Here is a 13,524-nt window from a genome sequence, read left to right as displayed (position 1 = left end):
ACTGCTGTAAAATACTGACTATAATACTTTGATGGGTCATCGTGAAGACTGAAGACAATATATGTATAATGCCCAGAACATATTAGCTACTCAATAAATGATAAGTACTTTTATAATTAAACATATAATGTATAAAAAAAGATGTCATATTTTAATAGACTCTAATAGAAGTTTCAGGACTCGAAGGTTTCAAAGTTGTTTGAACCACTGTGGTGGTGTGGTATACTAGCTTTGGAGTCGACTGTCTAGTTCAAATCCCGACTGGTCCACTTCCTCATTTACTACCAGGAAGGTAAATCAGAACCTCTCTTTGCCTTAGTTAAATCAGGTGGGAAATGGCAACAATAATACTACCTACCTCAAAGCATTGTGGTGAGGGTTAAATGAGATTATACAGGTAAAGCGCTTACAATAACATCTGACTCATGGTCAAAGTGCTTAAAAAAGAAAAATATGCTCATTTCTACTAGTATCACCAAGCACATACTGTGTGACTACCATGTCCCAGAAACTCCAGATTCTGTAGTTTCAAAAGCGAACTCACCATTCTCTCTGTCCTCTGAGGTTGCCAAATCTTCTGTATTTTCAGCTCACTGGATATTGTCACTGTTCATCTAGTTATCCAAGCTAGAATGATGATAACAAGCAGGCTTAAAAGCGAGGCACTCTTTTAAGGACTTTTTTGGAATTAAATTGTTTTCATTCACTGTGTGAAGTATAGGTATTATCATCAACCCCATCTTACAGATGAAAAACTGAAGTGGACAGGGTACAGAATTGCCCAAGGCCATCAACCAAAATGGTCAGTGGTTTGAACCCTCCAGTCACTCCGAGGAAGAAAGGTTTAGACTCTATTTACCTCCTGCTTTAATTACTAAACCAGCAGCAGTTCAATCGACTCTGACTCATAGTGACCCCACTTGTCAGACTAGTGCTGTAGTCCATACCCAGTCCAGTGCCGTCGAGTCGATTCTGACTCACAGCGACCCTGTAGGACAGAGTAGAACTGCCCCACAGAGTTTCCAAGGAGCACCTGGCAGATTCGAACTCCCAACCCTTTGGTTAGCAGCCGTAGCTCTTAACCACTATGCCACCAGGGTTTCCAAGGGCTGTAGTCCATACAGTTTTCAAAAGTAGATCACCAGCCCTTTCTTCTGAGGCCCCTCTTGGTGGACACAAACTTCCAACCTTTTGGTTAGCAGCTGAACGCACTAATTTTTTGCACCATCCAGTGAGTCCCCCTGATTTCTGCTTCTCCTCATTCCAATCCTTCTGTCAAACCACCTAGTCAGAAATATCTTTCTAAAACATAGATTTGATAAATAGCTCTAGCTTAGTTTAAAACATATAATGATTCCCCAGTATCTACAGAATAGGGTCTAAATACTATTGCCATTCAATGAGACACCAAGCACTCAATAATGTTGAACTTATTTTATTTTTATTGACATGAGCATGTCTTTTTCTCCACTAAAGTAAGCCCCTTTTGAAGGAAGGTACGCTATTTTATTTATCTTTATATTACCCCTATTTTGCCAGGCCCCAATACCCCCACAGGGACAAATGAAGCCATCATATTAATATGTAAGTCCTAATGACTGGCCCTCCTGCAAGTGCAGAACCTCCAGTTTTAGCAAAATTCTTCCCATACTTACTAGGAAGAATTTCTGAGTCCCCAGGTATGTTTCTCATGTGCTCAGTAACAAATTCACTGCTACTATAGCAATGCTGCTACCCCAGGTGGCAAGTGAGTTACCACATCCTTCCCATTCTTCCTGTGGGCCTTGTATTCTCAGGTGGTCATCGTGAGTTTAGGTACCAAAGTAGGAAAGAATGGCTCCCTACTTTGTGACATGCTGTTAAAAAAGCCCCAAAGGAGTGTTACTTCAGCCCCATATTTAGTGAAAGAGCTTTCAGGGATCTCCAGTTCCCTGGAACTCAGGTATGCTTCCAGGAGTGTAAGCAAGGGCAAATTTCAGGTAAAGCCATACCACCATACTCAGAATCCTTCCTTCACTCCTATAGCAATGACTTCATTATTGGCCCAGCTCAACTCCTTCTTCCCTTAGGAATTTCGTAAAACCTCTGTGGGGCCACCCTACCAGTTTGCCAGATGTATCTAAAATTAACTGGATGCCAGAGTGACCACAGCCAAAGTTCAAGGTATATAATCCAAGTTTTTTCTCTGTTTTTCCCAACACCCTCACCCCAACTCCACTGCCTAGCAGACTGGAGCTTTGTATATACTCCAAGCACAATACATATTTGTAAACTTGTAATACAAAATAGATTTTTAGCCACTAAAGCAGGACTAAAGTTTATCTGAGGAAAAAAACACAAATTTAGAATAAAACTAAACCTGTTACTGTCGAGTTGATCCCAACTCATAGAGACCCTACAGGACACAGTAAAACTGCCTCATAGGGTTTCCGAGGAGCAGCCGGTGGATTCGAACTGCTGACCTTTTGGTTAGCAGCCATAGCACTTAACCACTACACTACCAGGGCTCCCCGGTCTGAAACAACTGCACAGAAATCCTGAAATTTACAAAAAAGGAACACAGTCTTTCAATGGAAATGGGTTTGACTATTGCTAGGAATCTCATGACTGCAGTATACATGCATGTATGTTATGGCACCTGCCAAAGGAATCTGGGTCACAGTCAGGCGAACTGTTCAAGACCACATGACACGCCCTCCACCCTTGGGCAGAAGCAAGAGGAAGTTGATTCACTTTCCTTGTGGTCAAATGCAGACAGAATTGCTTCAAGTTCCTATTGAAATATACATATTTTCAAACTCTTTTTCATGTTCATGTAATATAAGTCTCTTAGGTTGATTTGACTGTTCAGGTTTTAAAAATGAGTTTATTTCTTTCTTTTATAAAACTGCAGCCTGTTACGTGATGTAGCATTAATAGAGATTACGTATTCAGTTGTTTGCTAGATCTGGGTTTTAAATATTGGTAGTGTTTTCAGCTCACTAGTATTAAATAAGCCCCATTTAAAAAGAAATTACTAGTTGATGAATAGTTTCTAGTTTAATGTGAAATTACAAATCATATTAGTACTATTACAAATAGCAACTGCTAATCTTAAAAATCTTGATCTTGTCTTAACAACCAGAATGATGGTATAGTGCAAGGGATATCATTGCTGATGTCAGATGAATCATGACTGAAAGCAGAGAAAACCAAAAAGATATTTACTTGTGTTTTATTAACTATACAAAGGCATTCAACTGTGTGGACCATAAGAAACTGCGGATAATATTAAGAAGAATGGGAATTCCAAAACACTTATTTGTGCTCATGAGGAACTGTGCTTAGACCAAGAGGCAGTTGTTTGAATAGAACAAGGGGGTACTGCACGGTTTAAAATCAGGAAAGGTGTGCGTCAGGGTTGTAGTCTTTCACCATACTTATTCAATCTGTGCACTGAGCAAATAATCCAAGAAGCTGAACTATATGAAGAACGTGGCATCAGGACTGGAGGAAGACTCTAACAACCTGTGATATGCAAATGATACAACCTTGCTTGGTGAAAGCAAAGAGGACTTCAAGCACTTGGTGATGAAGATCAAAGACCACAGCCTTCGGTATGGATTACACCTTCAATGGAGTGAACCGTGCCCACTCAAAATATGTGTCAACTTGGTTAGGCCATGATCCCCAGTACTGTGTGACTGTCCACCATTTAGTCATCTGATGTGATTGACCATGTCTTGGAAATCCTACCTCTATGATCTTAAAGAAGCAGGATTAGATGGAGTTAGGTTAATGAGGGAGGACTCAATCTACAAGGTTAGGTTGTGTCTTAAGTCAATGTCTTCTGAGATATAAAAGAGAGAAGCAAGCAGAGAGATGAGTGACCTCATACCACCAAGAAAGCAGTGCAGGGAGCAGGATTCCTGCACAGAGAAACTCCTAGGCCAAGGAAGACTGATGACAACGACCTTCCCCCAGAACTGAAAGACAGAGAAAGAGCCTTCCCCTGGAGCTGGTACCCTAAATTTGGATGTCTAGCCTACTATACTGTGAAAGAATAAATATCTGCTTGTTAAAGCCAGCCACTTGTGATATTTGTGTTATAACAGCACTACATAACTAAGAACCAAAAAAAAAAAAAAAAAAAAAACCAAACCCACTGACACACCTCAAAATAAAGAAAACAATAATCCTCACAACTGGACCAATAAGCAACATCATGATAAGTGGAGAAAAGATTGAAGTTGTCAAGGATTTCATTTTACTTGGATCCACGATCAACACCCATGGAAGCGGCAGTCAATCAAAGGATGCACTGCATTGAGCAAATCTGCTGAAAACACCTCTTTAAAATGTTCAACAGCAAAGATGTCACTTTGAGGACTAAGGTGCACCTGACCCAAGCCATGGTATTTTCAATTGCCTCATACACATGTAAAAGCTGGACAATGAATAAGACTGAAGAAGTAATGCATTTGAATTATGGTGCTGGCAAAGAATACTGAATATACCAGGAACTGCTAGTAGACCAAACAGATCACCTGGTGGTGAAGATCAAAGACTACAGCCTTCAGTATGCATTACTCCTCAACATAAAGAAAACAAAAATCCTCACAACTGGACCAATAAGCAACATCATGATAAATGAAGAAAAGACTAAAGTTGTCAAGGATTTCATTTTACTTGGATCCATAATCAACACTCATGGAAGCAGCAGTCAAGAAATCAAACGATGCACTGCGTTGAGCAAATCTGCTGCAAAAGACCTCTTTAAAGTGTTAAAAAGCAAAGATGTCACTCTGAGGACTGAGGTAAGCCTGACCCAGGTCATGACATTTTTTATCGCCTCATATTCATGCAAAAGCTGGAGAATTAATAAGGAACACCAAAGAAGAATTGATGGCTTTGATTATGGCATTGGCAAAGAATATTCAATGACGTGCCAGAATGAACTGCCAGAAGGACAAACAAATCTACCTTGGAAAAAGTACAGCCAGAATGCTCCTTAGAAGGATGGTGAGGCTACATCTCATATACTTTGGACATGTTATCTAGGCGGGATCAGTCCCTGGAGAAGGACATCATGCTTGGTAAAGTACAGGGTCAGTGCAAAAGAGGAAGACACTCAATGCGATGGACTGAAACAACGGCTACAACAATGGGCTCAAGGATAACAATTGTGAGGATGGAGCAGAACCAGGCAGTGTTTCATTCTGTTGTATACAGGGTCACTAAGAGTCGGAACCAACTCAAGGACACCTAATAACAACTAACTTTTCATTTGAATTCTCTTACAAGAAATCTACTGTCCTTCTCATGTTTTTAAGTTTGTTCCCAAGTTATTTGGAAACAGTGCTTTTTTTCCCTGCCTATTACTAAGATTTTATCTTTATCATTGACTTTGAGCTATTTGATTGTGTTGTGCCTTGCAGGCTTTCTTTATGCTTCTTATACATACAATGTTGAGCTTTTTGGATTTGTGGACTTATACTTTCCATCAGAATTAGAAATTTTAAGCCATCATCTCTTCAAATATTTTTATCGCTCTTCCCCCTAAGGGACTCTAATTACAGGCATATTAACCGGCTTAAAACTGTCTCACAGCTCACTAATGGTCTATTTTTTTTTTTTCTGTGTTTGATTTTGTAGTTTCTATTAATGTCTCCCAACTTATATTCTTTTTTCTGAATGTCTAATCTGCCATTAATTTCACCCAGTGTATATTTTATTACTGTTGTTGTTAGGTTCCATCAAGCCAGTGCCAACTCAGAGTAACACTATGTACAACAGAACAAAACACTGGTCATTGCTACACCATCCTCATAATCCTTGCTTTATTTGAGCCCATTATTGCAGCCACTGTTGCAATGTATCTCGTTGAGGGTCTTCCTTTTTTTCTCTGACCCACTACTTTATCAAGCATGATGTCCACCTCCAGGTATTGGTACCTCTTGATAACACGTCCAAAGGAAGTGACATGAAGTCTTGCCATCCTTGCTTCTAAGGATCATTCTGGCTGTCCTTCCTCTCAGACAGATTTGTTCGTTCTTCTGGCAGCCCACGGTGTATTCAATATCCTTGACCAACGTCATAATACGAAGGCATCAATCCTTCTTCAGTCTCCCTTATTCATTGTCCAGCTTCAGCATGCACATGAGGTGACTGGAAACACCACGGCCTGAGTCAAGCGCACCTTAGTCATCCGAAGTGACATCTTTGCTTTTTCACACTTTAAAGAGGTCTTTTGCAGCAGATTTGCCTCAGTGCAATACCTTATTTGATTTCCTGACTACTACTTCAATGGGCGTTGATTGTGGATCCAATTAAACGAAATCTTTTACAACTTCAATCTTTTTTCCACTTATTATTATGTTGCTTATTGGTCCAGTTGTGAGGATTTTTGTTTTTCTTTTTGTTGAGGTGTAATCTGCTCAAATGACTGCCTCGACGCTGGTCTAGAGTAGAGAAAGTAACAATAACACAACAGAGACCAGAAACAACCACAGTGTATGCAGACCTGCTTTATGACATAGGGGGTATTGAGGATCAGTGGAGACAAAAAGATTATTCAGTAAGAGTGGAAAATAATTGTATATTTACCTCCAGCCAAGCATAAAAAACATTAAAAAAAATCAGTTCTAAGTACTTTAAGGGCTCAAATGTAAAAAGTAAAACATTCACAAAAAAACATGAGAGAATATCTTTTTTACTCTGAGGGTTGGGAATAACTTCTTAAGTAAGACACAGTAAATACTTCCCCATTTCAACATGGCTTTTTGTAGGTAAGCCTTTCTATCGCATAGCAATTTCTTTTTGATAAATTCTTTATCATTCTAATTCATATTCCCAAACTGTCCAGGACTTCTACTTATAAATTTTCTTATTTATCAAAAACCATTCCCCCAAATTATATTTCTATTCTTACCAAATCCCCATTTAAGAAAAGCAACACCTCTCACACTGTGCTGATGGCAGTATAAAGTGGACTACCCTATGAAGAGCAATTTTCAATATTTATCACATTTACATTTCCTATTTGATTTTGAAATTCTCTCCTGAGAATCTGACAGTTAAACTTGCAAATTTAGGAAATGACATATATTCACTGAAGCATTGTTTCTAATATCCAAAGACTGTAAACAACTGAATTGTCCATCTATAGGGGACTGACTGTAGTAAACCACAGTACATTCAGAATGGAATATGAAACAGCTTAAAAAAAAAAGTTTAATTAAATACTGATAAAGAGAAATATTCAGAATATACTGTGAAATAAAAAAAAAAAGCAAAGTGCAGAACAATGCAAAAAATACTTGAGGAGAAATGGAAGGAAATATATATTCCCATGTATTTGTATTTGCATAAGACGTGAAGAATAATTAGGGATCTAATTAGAAATGATGGAAACCCTGGTGGCATAGTGGTTAAGTGCTATGGCTGTTCACAAAACAGTTGGCAGTTCGAATCCACCAGGCGCTCCTTGGAAAGTCTACGGGGTAGTTCTACTCTGTCCTGTAGAGTCGCTATGAGTCGGAATCGACTCGACGGCACAGGGGTTGGGTAATTAGAAATGGTTACCCGTAAGGGACTAAGACTCCTGGACAGCACAGTTAATTGATGCTGCTAACCAAAAAGCTGGCAGTTTTAGTCCACCCACAGGTACCTCAGAAAAAAGGTCTGGTGATCTATTTCCTAAAAATCAGCTACTGAAAACCCTATGGAGCACAGTTCTGCTCTGACGCACATTGAGTTGCCATGAGTCAGAAATGACTCGAAGCCAACTGGTCTGGTTTTGGGTTTTGGTAGAGAACTAGGGGGTACTGTATGTGTTGGAACTAGAGAGAAAGTAGGGCTTCTCATGAATTTTTCATATACTTTCATTTAAATTTTTTTTTGCACCACATAAAATAAATATTAAATAAAATATAGTTTTAACAAGTCTTCAGGGAGGAGAAAAATTTTTAAAGTCTGTCTTTGTGTAATCCCACAGACAAACAAATTAGTAGCTCAAGGGAAAAAAAATATTTACAAGGTCACATGAAGTTTACAGCTGAAACTATCTGTACTTAACTTTTTTCTATTTCTTCAACTAAATTATGATAGAAACCAGTAAATATATCAGCTCAAAAAATATTTGGTTGGTAATAAGCATGCACTTACACAAATATATATATACACAGATAGATATGTTAATATCTGAGGAGCATCTCCGCTGTGCTGGTTCAATGGTAGAATTCTCCCCTTTCGTGCAGGATACGTGGGTTGGATTCCTCCTGTGCAGCCACTGTCAGTGAAGGCCTTCATGTTGCTATGATGCTGAACAGCTTTCAGTGAAGTTTTCACACTAGGATGGACTAGGAAGAAAGGCCTGGTGATCTACTTCTGAAAAATCAGCCACAGACAGATACTGTTGTTATCTGCTACCAAGTCAATTCCAACTCACCACGACCCCATGTGACAGAGCAGAAGTGCCCACAGGGTCTTCCAGGCTGTAATCGTTATGGAAGCACATCACCAGGTCCTTCTCCCATGGAGCTGCTGATCGGGTTCCAAACGCCAACCTTCCCGTTAGCAGCCAAGCGCTTAACCGTTGTGACACCAGGGCTCAATATATACGTATATATGTATATGTGTGTGTAAATATATTCAAAACGTAGTTAATGAAACGCAGGTTTATGTTAACAGTCAGTAAACTGCTAACAAAGAGACACAGGACTACTATGATAATTAAATACATCACGGCCCTCTAAATAAGTAAACAAAGATGTCACTTTGAGGACTAAGTTGCGCCTGACCCACGCTATGGTATTTTCATTCGACTCATATGTATGCAAAAGCTGGACAATTATAAGGAAGACTAAGGAATTGACGTCTTTGAATTACAGTGTTGGCGAAGAATAATGAATATACCATGGACTGCCAGAAGAACAAACAAACCTGTCTTGGAAGAAGTACAGCCAGAATACTCACTAGAAGCAAGGACAGTGACACCTGTCTCACATACTTTGGACATGTTATCAGGAAGGACCAGTCCCTGGAGAAGGATATCATGCTTGGTAAAGTAGAGGATCATCGAAAAAGAGGAAGGTTCTCGATGAGATGGACTGACACTGGGGTTGCAACAATGGGCTCAAGCATAAAAACGATTGTGAGGATGGCACAGGACAAGGCAGGGTTTTGTTCTGTTGTACAAAGGGTTGCTATGAGTCCGAACCGACTAGATGGCACCTAACAACAATGACAAATAAGTAAACGGGTAAAATTATATTATTAAAATGCAAAGTTTCCTGTTATTATTTCACAAAGACTGTCAAAATATTATAGTTGAACACGATAAACATGTCGCTGACCTGTACATGTGAAGGCTGTAGCAATAGAAAATGTTGCCTATATGCTTAACAACAACAACAAACCTATTCTAAAAAAAATTTCTTTATAGTGTTTTTTTTTTTTTTGGTGTATGGAGCCCTGGTGGCGCAGAGGTTAAGAGCTATGGCTGCTAACCAAAAAGGTCGGCAGTTCGAATCCACCAGCCGCTCCTTGGACACCCTACGGGGCAGTTCTACTCTGTTCTATTGGTCTTCTATGAATCGGAATAGAACCCCACGGCAATGGGTTTGGTTTGATTTAGTACACTGGTGTACAGAGTCCTGGTGGCGCAGTGGTTACGAACTCGGCTGCTAACCAAAACGGTGAAAGTTCGAATCCATCAGCCGCTCGCTGGACACCCTATGCCGCAGTTCTACCCCATCCTAGGGGGTCGCTATGAGTCAGAATTGACTGCAACGGGTTTGGTTTTTTTTGGTATTTGGTGTACAGCTGGGCGGAGGAGGGAGAAGGTGGGCGGCTGAGGGCTTGGGGGCCCGCGCTTACGGTTCCGTAGGCTGCTGGGTCAGCTGAAAGGCCTTCTGAATCGACAGAATCCACAGAGCCGGAGCCAGCTCTGACCGTGCTCACCTGCAGCTGTCCGACTGCGTTACCGACCCAAGGCCGAATACTCCTCCGTCTCCTCACACTACCCCACGTCTGCCCTGGAGCGTCTCGCAACTGCGAGAACTAGGTTACCGCCAGTGTTCAAAAACAACGCCGGCCGGGGATAAAATATCGCGATACCACGAGAGTGCGTCAAGAGGCGGAAGACCAGAGCGGGCCGCGGTTTCACACATGCGCAGAGGGTCTACTCAGCTCTTCCGGATTTAAGTGGGGTTTTGTTTTTTTTTTCGTTTTCTGTGGGAACGCAGGTTAGGCCGGAAGTGGTGTTGCAGGTGAATCGCTGCTCCACCTGCACAAGTGAGGCTCGCAACGCTGGGTCGGCCCCGGTCGTGGCGGCTAGGAAGGAGGTGAGGAAGAAGAAATGCAACTTCTGGTGGGAGTGGACCAGAGTCCGCTACAGGGAGACGGCCCGGCGCTCACTCGGGGCAGGCACATTCTGGTTTTGCTGAGGAAGCGAATTGAAGATGACTCCGAGTGCGGGTAGACGTGGAGATCTGGGAGGAGCTATTCTAAGGTTGGCCGAAGGGGTCAGGCCGAAGTCCTTTGAAGGCCAACTGAGTTCCGGGAGGACTTGAGAGAGCCGTCAGGAATTACCTCGGAAGAGGAGTACTTGCTAATCTACCTAAAGCTGGTACCTGGAAGTTCCTAAATTAAGGCCGAGTATACTAATATATGCATAATGACGATACTAAGAACTAAGAATGGTACAAGAGATGCTAGGTAATTTTAAGGTAGACGTTATGAGGGATTCCAAACGTCTTCAGGAAGGAATCGAACCACATAACGTCCTTTTAAAAATGTCATGTTTATGTACTGGCCACTCAACCGGAGAAATAAATTATTATATAAGTAGTTGAAGTCTTTTATCTGCTCCATCCCATCCCATTCTGTTTACTTTTACCCAAGAAAACCACTGTCCCAAGTACAATTACGTTTTAGCTTTAGTTACATTTATAGTACCGTTTTACATGATTTTGACAATTAGTAATGTATATATCTGCAGCTTGCTTGTTTATTCAGTGTTGTTGAGATTTATCAGTGTTATGTAACTCATTCATTCATGGTAACAACTGAGTCAAACAAAACAAACCAAACCCATTTCTGACTCATATTGACCTTGTAGGACAGCCCCATAGATTTTCCAAGGAGCACCTGGTGGATTTGAACTGCCAGCCTTTCAGTTAGCAGCCATAACTCTTAACCACTAAGCCACCAGTGTTTCCAACAACTGAACAGGTGTTCGAGTATATGAATATTCCAGGATTTATCTATTCTCTTACTTTGTATCCCCACTGCCTGACACATTGTAGGTACTTAAAGGTTAGTTGAATGGATGGATGCTGTAGCATTTGAACTAAATCATAAAGAATGGATAGGATTTCAAATGACTTACAAAGGCAAGAAAAGTATTCCAGGCAAAGGGAATGCTAGTCAGAACAAAAGCAGAGATTTTGAAAGTACATGAATTATTTCATGAACTTCCATAATCTTACAGCTTAAAATGTAAGACGTAGAGATATGTGATGAAGGAGAAGCCTAGAACGATACTATGAGGCCTAGATTTCAAGGATATTGTCCTGAGGCGTTTACATTAGCCCAGAGCTATTAGAGGTTTCTGAATTATGAGAAAACTCATTAGAGATATTTTTAGAAGATGAAATTCACATCAATGTAGAGGTATATCTAAAAGGTAAGAGATTAAAAAAAAATCACTGCAGGTAAGAGATTAAAAAAAAAAAAAAAAACCACTGCTGTTAAGTCGATTCCTATTCATAGCAACCCTATAGGGCAGAGTAGAACTGTTCCGTAGGGGTTTATGGAAGCAGACTGCCACATCTTTCTTCTGTGAAGTGGCTAGTGGGTTCAAACCACCAACCTTTCAGTTAGCATCGGAGCACTTAACCACTGGGCCGAGAGGGTAGTGTCAGGGAATTAAAGACCATCTATTAAGCATGGGGAAAACCCTGGTGGCATACTGGTTAAGAGCTACAGCTGCTAACCAAAAGGTCAGCGGTTCAGATCCACCAGGCACTCCTTGGAAACCATATGGGGCAGTTCTACTCTGTCCTGTAGGGTTCCTGTGAGTCAGAATCAATGGAATGGCAATGGCTTTGGTTTTTTGGTTTATTAAGCATGGGAGCCCTGGTGGTGCAGCGCTTAAGAGCTCGGCTGCTAACCAGAAGGTCGGCAGTTGGAATTCACCATCCACTCCTTGGAAACCCTATGGGCAATTCTACTCTGTCCTATAGGGTCGCTGTGAGTCAGAATCAACTTGACAGCAGTGGGTTTGGTTTCCGATTTTTTGATATTAAACATGAGTGCATTTCTGCTCTGAGACCCATGAGGTCATCATGAGTTGGAACTGATTCAGTGACAACTAGTTTTTTTTTTTTTAATTAATCAAGATGGCAGTAATGATCACTCCATTAGGAATGTACAACAACTATGCAGACTAATCTCAGCTAAAATCCTAAAACATTTTCCTAGTCCACTCATATTACCATTTACCTAGAGTATTGTTTTACTCTTTCTTCTGCCAAACTTCCAAACATTTTCTACTTCCACTTCCCACTTAGGTGATAAATTTGCATTCAATTTCAGTTAGAAAAGAACTTCTCTGGGCTTCCATCACCACAACTGCTAGATCTGTACCCAAATATGCTGCCTCTACAGTAACTATGGAGTCCTTGGGTGGTGCAGTCAATGTACTTGGTTATAGAAAGACAATCTAAAAAAATCAGCTGTTGGAAACCCTGAGGAGCATAGTTCTACTCTGACGCACTTGGGGTTTCCATGAGTCAGAGTCGATTTGATGGTAGCTGGTTTTACTGTTATTATAAGTGCATTGTCAAATCTGCGTGCCCTTCTGAAGGACGTTGCTCCAGTATTTGCCCTTTTGCTTGCATCATCATTACTTTTCCTTTCCTGCTGGATCACTTCTATCTCTGTATAAACACACTATGCAAGTTTCCAGTTTACGAAAGCTTTTCATCAGCCTACGTCTACCTTCAGCTACTGCCCTTTTTGTCAGCTTCCTTTCTACTCATCTCTCCTAGGAGACTTTCATCTCTACCCAACCACTGAAACCTAACTTCCATATTACCATCTTGAGTCTCCTACTTCACTGGCTGCTACTTCTTAGTCTCCTTTACTCTGATTTCACCTCATCTACCTCACCGCTAAACATTAGAATGTCACAGGGGTCAGCCTACGGATGTTTCTGTATCTAACCTAACTACTTAGATGAGCTGTGTCAGTCTTATGGCTTTAAATTCTGTCTATATGCTGGTAACATCCAAATTTATATCTTTAGCCTTGACCTCTATTGTGAACTTCAGAAACGTGTGGCTACCTTTGTAACCTCTCTATATGGGTGCATAATAGGTATTTCAAACTTAACTTGTTGAAAAACTAAGCTACATTTCTCGATAATACAGACCAAAAAAACTTGTTGCCATCAAGTCAATTCTGACTCATAATGACCCTATAGAACAGGGTAGAACTGCCCCCACAGGGTTTCCAAGGAGCACCTGGTGAATTCGAGCT

At 40.7% G+C, this 13,524-nt stretch overlaps 1 long non-coding RNA gene across 2 annotated transcripts in view; it reads right to left on the bottom strand.

The window, feature by feature from the left end:
* Positions 1-10,917, bottom strand: part of LOC104846022 (uncharacterized) — a 38,597-nt gene extending 27,680 nt beyond the window's left edge. Inside the window, exons 1-3 of one of the 2 annotated variants that reach the window (XR_010322165.1) lie at positions 8,429-10,874; positions 8,146-8,339; positions 545-627 (exon numbers count right to left, since the gene is read on the bottom strand). This is a non-coding gene — a long non-coding RNA (uncharacterized LOC104846022). Of the gene's footprint in view, positions 1-544; positions 628-8,145 lie in introns of both variants that reach the window. The other variant, XR_010322164.1, reaches the window with a different exon arrangement.
* Between the last annotated feature and the right edge of the window lie 2,607 nt (positions 10,918-13,524).

This window comes from Loxodonta africana, chromosome 5 (genome assembly GCF_030014295.1).
Source record: "Loxodonta africana isolate mLoxAfr1 chromosome 5, mLoxAfr1.hap2, whole genome shotgun sequence".
Taxonomy (NCBI): Eukaryota; Metazoa; Chordata; class Mammalia; order Proboscidea; family Elephantidae; genus Loxodonta; species Loxodonta africana.
This window is presented reverse-complemented; position numbering and strand designations above follow the sequence as displayed.